The 12,768-nt window shown below is 51.4% G+C and overlaps 1 protein-coding gene across 1 annotated transcript in view; it reads right to left on the reverse strand.

Annotated features, from left to right (window-relative positions):
* CERS6 (ceramide synthase 6) overlaps positions 1-12,768 on the reverse strand; it is a 513,016-nt gene that overhangs the window by 273,349 nt on the left and 226,899 nt on the right. The window lies entirely within an intron of this gene.

Genomic DNA, 12,768 nt, shown 5'->3' on the forward strand with positions numbered 1-12,768 from the left:
AGGAGTCCTGGCCGGCGCCGCCCGACCGGCCCACCCACCCATCATACTAAGCGCTCGGGAAAACCGACAGGCCGCGTGTGTCTGGTAGACACTCGGCAGGCAGCGGTGATTACCGTCCAGTGATTTGAGACAGGCGCATAGAGATCTGGGAAGCAGTCACAGATGTGGGGCAAAGGGCCTCGCACGACTCCACAGCTCAAACTGGACAAATATGCGTATTCCAAAGACACTTCAACGTTGTCTGAACGACGGCCCCCAACGGAGGCAGCCCCCACACTTGAAGGGTCGCCAAAAGTCACGCTTGAAGACATAATGTCTGCCCTCACTAACGTGCAAACCACAGTGGGATCGACCTCCTCGGATGTATCATTTCTGAGAGTGGACTTTCAGAAAATGGCCACGAGAGTCACAGAGGTGGAGAGGGTGGCGACAGCCCTCGCGACAGACACAAGCGATTTACAACGGAAGGTCCGCCAGTTAGAAGCAGATAACAAGATCATGGCGGCCAAGCTGGTCGACCAGGAAGGGCGATCAAGACGCAACAATGTTAGAATTACGGGAGTCCCGGAGAGTGAAGGAAGCCAAGCCATGGATATCTACGTCGAAGACCTCATCAACACTCGGCTTCAGCCAAGGGGGCTCTCCACCTTCTTTTCAGTGGGAAGGGCGCATTGCGTCCCGGGAGGTAAGCCTAAACCGGGGGCACCCCCCAGACCTATCCTAGCCCGCATTTTCAATTATCGAGATCGGGACGTCATACTACAGACTGCGCGGGTGGCTCCCCCGCTGCGAATCTAGAACTCATTGATCTCATTCTTTCCCGACTACACTGCGGCAGTCACAAAGAGAAGAAGATACTTCATGGAGGTTAAAAAAGAACTCAAAAGCAGAGACTTACCATAAGCCATGTTGTTCCCTGCCAGTTTGCGAGTAGTGGCGAATGGGAAAACGTGGTTCTTCGAAACACCGGAGGAGGCATGGGATTGGCTAGAGGGCTGGCGTCGAGCGGAGGGGCCCCGCCAGACAGGAAGGCACCCGCAACGACTACAAGAGGGGAACAAAACCGCGGACCGCAATATCGAGAACAAGGTGGACTCACCGCATCAGAGGCTGGGCAGCGATGTCCCTTGTCCATATCTGTTGAGCAATACCCCGTCGTATGGACCGGCCCGGGATCAGTAAAGAACACAAAACAAAACACAAACAAAGAAAGAACTGAAATATGAGAGAGGGGGTAACTGTGCCGATTGACCAGGGTTGCCGAGATCCGAACGACACAAACCAGAACATGTATGGCACACTACATTGGAACTTCAGCGATGCACCCTCAAGATGAGTCCGACAACCTGATTATTGTCTTTGAGCAAGGGGACACCGAGGCGCGTCTCGGACTTTCCCCCCGCACGCAAGTACTGTTTAATGGGATTGAAGCACTCTGCATTGTTGGGGAGGCGGGTAGTTCGAAATCTGCTCAGCAGGGGCGCAGGGAGGGGGGAGGAGAGGGGGGATGTTTGTGTGGCATCAAGGGGAATTTGGTTTATGTTCTTGATTGGTTTTTTTGCATTATACATACGAGCATATGCACATCTGTTGAAATCAGTCACACAAAAGTCACCACACACGTCAGATACAGCGCTGTCAGGGATCCGTCTCCATGTCTTCGTTCTCACACCCATGAGGCTATGACAGCCACGACCCTTAGCTCACAGGTGAATAATGAGCTGGCACCAGGGTCGCCATTAACAGTAATTTCCTGGAATGTAAACAGCCTTGGGAATAAGATAAAGAGAGGCCTGGTATTGCAATACCACAAAAGGCATGCACCATCAGTCACCCTGATACAAGAAACACACATGGTTGGTACGGCAGTCAAGGCATTGGACAGATGGGGCTTTAAAATGGTGACCCACTCTGAGTTCACATCGGGTTCCAGAGGGGTTGGGATCTTGCTCCGCAGAAGCTGCCCTCTGGTCCTGACCGAAACCTGGACAGATGATCAGGGTCGATTTGCAGCGGCCTCCTGTCAGTGGGAAGGACGGGTTCTTAACTTTGTCTCGGTGTACATACCTCTGGCATTGCATGCATTGGCGTTTAAGGTCCTAGGCAAGTTCCTGCTAGACCTGCCCCCCGGGGAGATCATCATAGGAGGCGACTTTAACTCCATAATGGATGTCACGCGAGATAGATGTCCCACTAAGAGTCCAGGGACGGGTTCATCGCCCCTACAAGACTTCACTGACGCACTAGGCTTGGTGGATGTCTGGCGCATGCACCACCTCTTAGAGCGCCAATACACACACCACTCGGGTGCGCCTAATAGTCTTTCCCGGATAGACTATTTTCTCACTGCCCAAACCGGATTAGACGATATACAAGAGGTCAAACATCTCCCGAGAGGAATCTCAGATCACTCACCCTTACTATTAACATACTCTTCTCGCCTCCTGGGTAGGAGACGTATTTACCCTATCTACCCAGGATATCTCAAAGTTCCACAGATTATGAAAATCATGCACAAGACCACGAAGAACTACTTTCAGGACAACGCTCATACAGTTGAGTCTCCACTTATCCTTTGGGAGGCTTACAAGGCAGTTATACGTGGACAGGCCATCTCAACGATAACTGCACATAAGCAAGCGCAGGCGCAAAAAGTATTAGACTTGGAACGTGCGGTAGACCGCGTGGAGGGTGATCACGCAGCCGACCCCAACGGCGCCAACACCCATGCTCTACACTTAGCTCGACAAGCGTACAGGGAACATGTATGGGAGGTGGCCAAGACACGGATCACGAAAACACGTCATACGATATACGAAGTGGGGGACAAAGCTGGAAAGTTACTGGCATGGCATGGCATCCACATCACGCCGAACCACGCGCACTTTACAGAGCGCAGCTTGCTCCCGCCGCTGAAGAGGCTGAGGAGTGACGTTCGAAGCTGGCACTCCCTCCCGCTGAAAATGCTGGGAGGGCTGCACTGTTTAAAATGATGGCTCTCCCCCGGTTTCTTTACGCAATACAAAACACACCCATGCCAATACCCGACTCATACTTCAAAGCCATTGCGGAGGAGGTGGGTCACCTACTGTGGGAGGGGAAGCCTCACCGTATAGCTATGCGTAAACTAATGCGGAGCTGGTATGACGGTGGCATTGCGCTACCAAACGTCCATCTATATTATTTGGCCTCCCAACTTATAGTGATAAATCAATGGTTACACGCCACCCAGGACGAACCGGCTCTCCGTATGGATAGACACCTGATTGGTAAGGACGGAATAATGGGCGCCCTTTATGATAAAGCCAAGATAAACAAATTGATCGGTCCAACGGCATACACGGTGCAGGTTTGGTACTGGGCACAAAGGGCCCTGGGATGGGAAGGGACGATAACTCAACATACACCATTATGGGACTCTCCCCGGTTTGGCAGGCTGCGTAAGAGCAAAGGTTTTAAGCAGTGGGACCTGATAGGCATTTCCAGGGTGGGCGACCTTTAGAAAAAGGGAGAGGTGGTCACCTTTGCGCAACTCCAATCCACGTATCAAATGGCAGAGACAGAGCAATACCGATACATACAAATAAAACATGCCCTTACTAGGGCCATACCTCCAGGAAGTGCTCTGCCCGAGTCCTCACCACTGGAGGACCGTTTGCTAACTGACTCTTTAGCCAAAAAAGCAATTACATTAACATATCGGAAACTGGTTAATAACCAGAAGGACCCCACGCAGGCCCTTAGGGAGAGGTGGCAGGCGGAGATAGGTGAGCTTTACGAGCAGGATTGGCAGGAGGCGCTTGCGTCCCCATGAGAAGTTGCGACCCCCTCCAGACTGAAGCTTGTGCAGCGAGAAATACTACATAGAACATACTACACAAGATCGACACTTCACAAAATAGGGAAGGCAGACATGCCACTTTGCCTTAGAGGTTGTGGGTCTATAGGTACATTCTACCACACCATCTGGGACTGTCCTGGCATTCAACGGTACTGGGGGGCGGTGTTGGCCACGGTGACCCAGGTCTGCGGGGTTGATGTCCTCCCTGAGCCACGCAGATGTCTACTTAATGTGTGGGAGCCAACGGATCTCGACCATGCAGCGCAGGAATGGGTGACACTGACCATCGCATTCGCCAAGCGAAAGATCGCACAACACTGGGGAGCACTGACGATCCCCACCCATGAGCAATGGTGTAGAGATCTTGATGGCGCCATGGTGGTGGAAAAGGCAGTTTTTATTAATAGGGGATGCCCCCGAAAATGGACACGTGTATGGGGAAAATGGAACACCTTTCGGGGAAACATATGTGCCCCCCCCACCCGAAGACTCAGAACCGGACTTGAGCGACTAAATTTGCGATGAGATACCCACTGGGGGTCCCTTTGGGAGGGGAGGAATACATTGTGCGAATTGTATTATAAGAGAGCTGATCTGACCGTATTTCAATCTATACTGAAGACTGTAAATGGATGGCGCGATGTACGTGATGTTAACCAATGACTGTACTAATTAGAATGATGTATTGCTCGATTTTGGTATTAAGGAATGAAAAAAAATAAAAACATTAAAAAAATAAAATAATGCAGTAGTATTTTTATTTTGTTCAACATTTAAAGTGAATATTTTAAAATTAGTTTTCATTAATTTACATTAAAATTTAATATTAAAATATATTTTTTCGATTCTGTTACGTTTAGGAAACTTTAAAACTTTTTCTCATACCTTACCACCAGGAGATCTCCATCCCTGTGGCGGAGACCACCTCCTGCGTGTGAAAAGATATAAGCACTTATAACTTAGGCTCTACCTCCTGAAATCAGGTGATGAGGACATGTTAGTCTACACTTTGGTGCAACTGTACACTTGTGAATGGTGAATACCCAAAAGTAGCAAAGTCAAACAAAAGCATAAGAGTAAACTAACACATGTAGATTTACTCGTATAAGTTTACCTTTCTGAATAGCCCCTAGAAGTTTTTAAGTAACATTGTAACACTGTAGCTGCCTGTGATTTGAATACTTTAAGTGGAGATTTATTCATGCCTTCTTCATAAATAATAATAATAAAGTGTGTAGAAAAACTGAAAGGTTTTTGAATAAACAAAGCATAACTTGTAAAACAGTTACATTAGTGACTATTTTTTAAAATTTATAATTTTTGAGGCAAACATGTGGCAGCACATTTAGGTGGCCAAGTGTTTCCTACTTTTTTCTTTTTGTAGACCTTCTTGCAATACAAAATAAAATAGGTATAAGCAAGGTCGGATCAATTGTTTTGCCAATGTTTGTCTTTTATGTTTGTTTGTTATGTTAAGGGATGTTTGAGGATCACTGTTTATTTTAATTCATCTTTATTTATTAAAATAAAACACAATGTTGTGCAATTCTGATGCATTTGTGTTTTTTTTAAATCTATTTGACTTTTTTAATGTTTAATATATGTAAGATATTTAAACTGTTTCTTTACATCTATGAAATAATTTGTAATATTTCTTGATTTAATTGGATTGTGTTGTATTTGAACCCCTTCAATGTACGCACTTTTCCTTATGTTTTTTAAACCAGATTTAGAATAGTACATATGATGCCCCTTCAATGTATGCACTTTACCCATGTCTTTTGGCCCCGAGTTAGAAAAATTAAGCTGACCTGTTCAATGTATAGACTTCAACATTTATATAAATATTTGTTATATTGGAGTTAGAATAGTAAATATGACCCTAGGATGTGTGTACTTTATCTGACGTTTGTTGGACTAGAGTTAACACAGTAATTTATGTATTGATTTTAACTACATATCAAGTCTCTTACAGTTAACACTTTGCTTTACCCAACTCATGCTCATGTGCAGTGTCACTTCCGCAGTGCATGATGCGGTAATTAATTAAACAATAAAACACAAACTGACTTCACCTGGCAAGTTAAAGTATTATAATTGCAGAGTGCAATATTCACTTGGAGTGTATTCAGTAGAGTTCTTCTTTTGCTTGAAGATTGGTGTTGTTTTGCTTCAGTATGGAACATCCTAGCATAATACATACAGAGTGATTCATCTACCTTAAATGTCTCTGCAAGGGACAGCAGCGGAAAGTCCAAGTTTACTGCTAATGTTTCTTCCTTTGTCAAGCCTCTAAGATGCATACAAGTGACTTCTTCTGTTTGTGGCCATTTGGAAAGTTCTGGTTTCCATGTTGTAGTGTCTGGGGCTCATGTGGCTTTTCATTTGATGGCTATTATCCTCCTCACCAAGTACATTCATAGATATACATATTTGCAGTTAGACATTTCTGGATTTGGTCCAGGTACAGGTCTCAGCAGACACACCTTAGAGTTGTAAAGATTTTGTCTCCACATTAGCGAGGCAATATAGTCTGAGGTTCTGTTCCAATAGATTGAAAAACATATATAAATTGGATGAGCTTAAACTGAGTTTTTAAATACCCTGTACACATTGTTGAGGGACTGTGGACCATTCTTTTTTGGTGAGTACCTTGCTCAGATCTCTCCTGAATTTGCACAGGTCCCTTTATTGTGCCTTGCTGAGCACTATGGTCAATGTTGCTACCATGTGGCTCTGTCTGACCAGTGTCAGCAGTATCTGTATTAGCCTATCAGTTTCTTGTTCGGTTGTAGTGTTGCTCTATGTCTCTTTGACTGCTCTGTGGAGAGTGGCATGCATCATGGATTGTCCCAGAGGGATCACATATTCCTCCTTTATGGCCTCAATGTTTTTAAGATTAGAGTTAAAATTGTAAATGTCACACACACTATAGAATAGTAAATATGCCCCCTCAATATATACTCTTCCCCAAAGTTTTTTATATTGGAGTTAGATTAGTACATCCAGCTCACCGAATATATGCACTTGCCCCTATATTTGTTAGACTGAAGTTAGAATATTAAATCTGATCTCACCAGTTTATGCACTTTTCACAATATTTGTTAGACTATTGTAAGTATAGTAAATCTGACTTTCTAAATGTATGATCTTTCCGCAGTGTTAGTTAGACTGGACTTTTCTGTCCCCTGGTGTTTGGACAAAATATCAAGTTGTAAATATCGGGAGACCTAGGTGCCGATCACGATCCTGTAAAAACCGGGTACGAACCGTCGGTCGGAGCGTATTCCCCGTCCGACGCGTACCCGGTCGTCAAATTTTACAAACATGGAATTACGATTCGCACGGGAACACCATTTCCGTACGAATCGTAAAAAAGCCCGACCGAACAAAATAAACCTACAAATGTGATCCGGGAAAGCGCCGACGTGACGTCGGGACGCTCGCAGCCTGCCATTCACGAACCAGGAATTATGATTCGCACCGACGTCATCCCGCACGGTGAATATTTTCCGGCTGCCAAAAACTGCCGGGAAATCAGGACGACGCGAACAAGGACCATCAGTACGCGACGGACAGACAGGACGACTCGAACAAGGAGGACCAGTACGCGACAGGACGACGCGAACAAGGAGTACCAGTACGCGACGGACAGACAGGACGACGCGATCAAGGAGGACCAGTACGCGACGGACAGACAGGACGACGCGAACAAGGAGGACCCGTACGCGACGGGCAGACATGGACCCGAACCTACGTGTCATCCCGGCCCTCATAGCAGTCGACCTCCTATACAGGTTCGGACGCAGACGCCGCAGAAGGTCAGAACAACTAAGGGAGGGGGGAAAGTGGGGTGGGGTGGGGGTGGCAGGACCAGGGCAGGCCACAAACCCCCCACCAAAGTCACACAGCACACATGCCCAGGACATACCTGACTCCCATGCCCTGGTCACTACGAGGGGGTGGGGGCATGTCCAGCTATGCCAGCGACCGCCACAACGGAAGTCCGTCACGACGCGAACCGGCAACACAACCAGACCGGTACGTCCCGTACCCACGCCTGAAGAGCGTGGGTACGAGTCGTACCACGCCCACACCCACGTCACCCCAACAATGGCGGGACGGCTCGTACCCACGTGGCAAAGGCCTGGGTACGGCCCGCACAAGCATCACATAGCGTGGGGACGGATATGTACGAACCCTACCCCCACCCCGTATGCATGGAGCGTACCCCCACCCCAACAGTGTAAGTACGACCCGTACCCACACACGCGTACGTATGGAGCATACCCCCACCCCAACAGTGTAAGTACGACCCGTACCCCCACCCGCGTACGTATGCAGCGTACCCCCACCCCAACAGTGTAAGTACGACCCGTACCCACACCCGCGTACGTATGGAGCGTACCCCCACCCCAACAGTGTAAGTACGACCCGTACCCTCACCTCGAATGCATGGAGCGTACCCCCCCCAACAGTGTAAGTACGACCCGTACCCACACCCGCGTACGTATGGAGCGTACCCCCACCCCAACAGTGTAAGTAAGACACGTACCCTCACCTCGAATGCATGGAGCGTACCCCCACCCCAACAGTGTAAGTACGACCCGTACCCACACCCGCGTACGTATGGAGCGTACCCCCACCCCAACAGTGTAAGTACGACCCGTACCCACACCCGCGTACGTATGGAGCGTACCCCCACCCCAACAGTGTAAGTAAGACACGTACCCTCACCTCGAATGCATGGAGCGTACCCCCACCCCAACAGTGTAAGTACGACCCGTACCCACACCCGCGTACGTATGGAGCGTACCCCCACCCCAACAGTGTAAGTAAGACACGTACCCTCACCTCGAATGCATGGAGCGTACCCCCACCCCAACAGTGTAAGTACGACCCGTACCCACACCCGCGTACGTATGGAGCGTACCCCCACCCCAACAGTGTAAGTACGACACGTACCCCCACCTCGAATGCATGGAGCGTACCCACATCCGTGTATGTCATGAGCGTACATATTGTGAAATTGGAGAGGTGGGTGCAGAGTCCTCCCAGCAGTGCCCTGAGACAGGAGGGGTGGGGGCCTATCACTCCCAGCAGTGCCCTGAGACAGGAGGGGTGGGGGCCTATCACTCCCAGCAGTGCCCTGAGACAGGAGGGGTGTGTGCAGAGTCCTCCCAGCAGTGCCCTGAGACAGGAGGGGTGGGGGCCTATCACTCCCAGCAGTGCCCAGAGACAGGAGGGGTGGGTGCAGAGTCCTCCCAGCAGTGCCCAGACGCAGGAGGGGTGGGTGCAGAGTCCTCCCAGCAGTGTCCTGAGACAGGAGGGGTGGGTGCAGAGTCCTCCCAGCAGTGCCCAGACGCAGGAGGGGTGGGTGCCTATCACTCCCAGCAGTGTCCTGAGACAGGAGGGGTGGGTGCAGAGTCCTCCCAGCAGTGCCCAGACACAGGAGGGGTGGGTGCCTATCACTCCCAGCAGTGTCCTGAGACAGGAGGGGTGGGTGCAGAGTCCTCCCAGCAGTGCCCTGAGACAGGAGGGGTGGGTGCAGAGTCCTCCCAGCAGTGCCCAGATGCAGGAGGGGTGGGTGCAGAGTCCTCCCAGCAGTGCCCAGACGCAGGAGGGGTGTGTGCAGAGTCCTCCCAGCAGTGTCCTGAGACAGGAGGGGTGGGTGCAGAGTCCTCCCAGCAGTGCCCAGACACAGGAGGGGTGGGTGCCTATCACTCCCAGCAGTGCCCTGAGACAGGAGGGGTGGGTGCCTATCACTCCCAGCAGTGTCCTGAGACAGGAGGGGTGGGTGCAGAGTCCTCCCAGCAGTGCCCTGAGACAGGAGGGGTGGGTTCAGAGTCCTCCCAGCAGTGCCCTGAGACAGGAGGGGTGGGTGCAGAGTCCTCCCAGCAGTGCCCAGACGCAGGAGGGGTGTGTGCAGAGTCCTCCCAGCAGTGTCCTGAGACAGGAGGGGTGGGTGCAGAGTCCTCCCAGCAGTGCCCAGACACAGGAGGGGTGGGTGCCTATCACTCCCAGCAGTGCCCAGAGACAGGAGGGGTGGGTGCCTATCACTCCCAGCAGTGCCCTGAGACAGGAGGGGTGGGTGCCTATCACTCCCAGCAGTGTCCTGAGACAGGAGGGGTGGGTGCAGAGTCCTCCCAGCAGTGCCCTGAGACAGGAGGGGTGGGGGCCTATCACTTCCAGCAGTGTCCTGAGACAGGAGGGGTGTGTGCAGAGTCCTCCCAGCAGTGCCCTGAGACAGGAGAGGTGGGTGCAGAGTCCTCCCAGCAGTGCCCTGAGACAGGAGGGGTGGGTGCAGAGTCCTCCCAGCAGTGCCCAGACGCAGGAGGGGTGGGTGCCCATCACTCCCAGCAGTGCCCATGGAACGCAAAGGGTGGAGTAGTCACAGATACCATGCCCACAAATGTCAGTCAGGTGCACAAAGACCCTGCAGTACATGTACCACATGTGTGCGAGGCTGGGAGTATACGCATGCATAGCGCAGAAAAGAAAACATGTACACATGAAGTCATGTCAATAGGCCACATACACAAGTACAATGACTACCAAGGATGTCACGAATGATGCAGGTGGAGACATCGCTCAGCATGCATGTGCAAAGGTGAAGGACTACGTCACACACCCAGCTAATGGACACACAGCTCTGTGCTAAAGTCAGGGGTCACCCTGCAAGGAAGAAGTCAGGGTACACAGAGGAAGGAATACACCTTGGGACAATTGCAACATGCAGCAACTGCTTAAATGAATGGAGAAAGGTAGCTAACACCGTGTGATGGCACACAGATCCCAGGGTCCCCCCTATGAGCAGCACACCACTACATTACCCACACACCCAACACACGACCAACACCCACAACCATGTAGCAGCCCCACCAACAGCAATGCCAGCAATGCAGGAGTGTTCCAAGGCCAAAAAATAAATAGCTTTATTCAGCATGAGCAAAAAACTAGTATGACGTAAGTCCAAGATTAACAAAGGCCATAGGGCAGTCCAGGAGTCCCAGCTGGATGGGGGACACAGTGGGATGCGTGTCCCCTAGCTTGCCTGCACAGTTACAATCCGTTGTCTTCCACAGGGGTCAGGGCATCATGTGGGGGGGAAGAAACAGGCACCGCAGGGACAGGAGGGTGAAGGGTAGGCGTCGTGGGTGCAGGGATGGAGGACTCCACCACAGGGGGTGGGGCAGGGCCAAAGGTGGATTCTAGGAGCGCGCTGCACACCTCGGCAAGGTCCTCCAGGGACTCCCCTGCACCCGAAGGAACCACAGGCCCCAAGGAGGGGGGGGGGCAGAGGGATGGGTCGCAGCACCACTGGGGGAGGGTGTGGACAGGGGGGGGACTCAAGCACCCTGACCGGGGACCTCCTTGACCGCTTACGGGGTGGTGTCACTGTGGGGCTCAGGGACAGAGCGGCCATGAAGGAGTCTTTGGGGGAGATGTGGCCAGGAGAGCTGAGGGGAGGGGATTTGGAGGGAGTGGATTGGGTGGAATGCGGACTCCCACTCTGGCTGCGTGTCACATGTTTGCCCCCCGACCCAGTGGGTGTGCCTACTGCACCCTGTGTGTGCGTGTCAGGAGGTGTGCGGCGGACCTTCCCTGCTGGTGTGGTGCCTGTGTCTGTTGTGGTGGGTGCATGCTTACGTCTGGGTGTATGTGGGACAGGCATGAGAGTGGGAATTGTGGAAGGAGCAGGGGTAGGGGGTGGGACGTAGCGCTGCAGGAGACCCACTGCTGCAGTCAGTGTGGAGTCTATGGACCTCAGCAAGTTGCGTTGGTCAGCCTGCGATGAATGAATGCCCTCCAAGTATGCCTCCATGTTGTTGAGGACCTGGCTGTGGCCATGGAGGGCATTAAGGATCGCAGTCTGACCAATCTTCAACTGCCGCTGGATGTCCACAGACTCAGCATTGGCGGCAGCAGTGGAGACAGGGGCAGGGGGTGCGGTGCCTGGCAGGAAGGAGACATGTGGTGACCGGGCACGTTGGGAAGGGACACGAGCACGTGGGAGGCGGCTGATGCCAATGGAGGGGGCGGTGCCAGATGTAGGGCTGCTGTCAGATGGTGGTGCAGCCACCGCCCACTCGGAGAGATCATCCTCGGACCCGTCAGCTTCATACTCTGTTGTGCCAGTCGACAGGTCCCCGGGTTCACTCTCCTCCGCATCTGTCCCACTCGAAGTGCCAGCCCCGATGTCACCGCTGGCACTGGTGCTCGGTCCCTCCGCGCCGTCTGTGTCCATGTCTCCCTCCGTGTCCCCCGACGATGCTGTGGGCAGGGTGAAGAGACAGAAAGTAATCATACACCTGTATACATATGTCACATGAGTACAATCTACGTAGGTTACAGTGCATAGCCTGAAACAAAGGATGAGTTACAACTACAAAACAAGGTACATACGTAGGCCCTGCAAGACACAGTTGTGTGACCCACCATGCCATGGAAAAACTATGGAGAGCATGACACAATTGCAAATGAGATGACATGCTATTCTGACTGAGGAGCAAGGCCCTGGGGACAATACAGCACTGCATCTGCACCACACAGCGTGGCAGGAAATTGGGATGAGCAGGGACCAAATCCAGGAACTAGAGGCACATGCAGCATAGCTAATACTGAGAACATGCCCACCCTGACTGGCACGCTGCACCTTGAGTGTATGTCCAGACAAACATCACACACTGGCCAGTCCGAGCAAGGAGATGACAGGTCTTGACATGTAGGCCATGGCCGCCCCACCCACCCCCTACATGAGACAAATCTGTGGAGACACAGGAAGCACTTACATCTCTTAGTCTGGGTGAAATACACATGGGATGCAATAATTCTAGATTGCACACCAAATACCCAAGGTGCGCCTGTCCAAAGAATCATGTACAAATGGGCATCATCAGATGATTGCTACAAGACACACAGGCAAT

This window comes from Triturus cristatus, chromosome 3_1 (genome assembly GCF_964204655.1).
Source record: "Triturus cristatus chromosome 3_1, aTriCri1.1, whole genome shotgun sequence".
Lineage (NCBI taxonomy): Eukaryota > Metazoa > Chordata > Amphibia > Caudata > Salamandridae > Triturus > Triturus cristatus.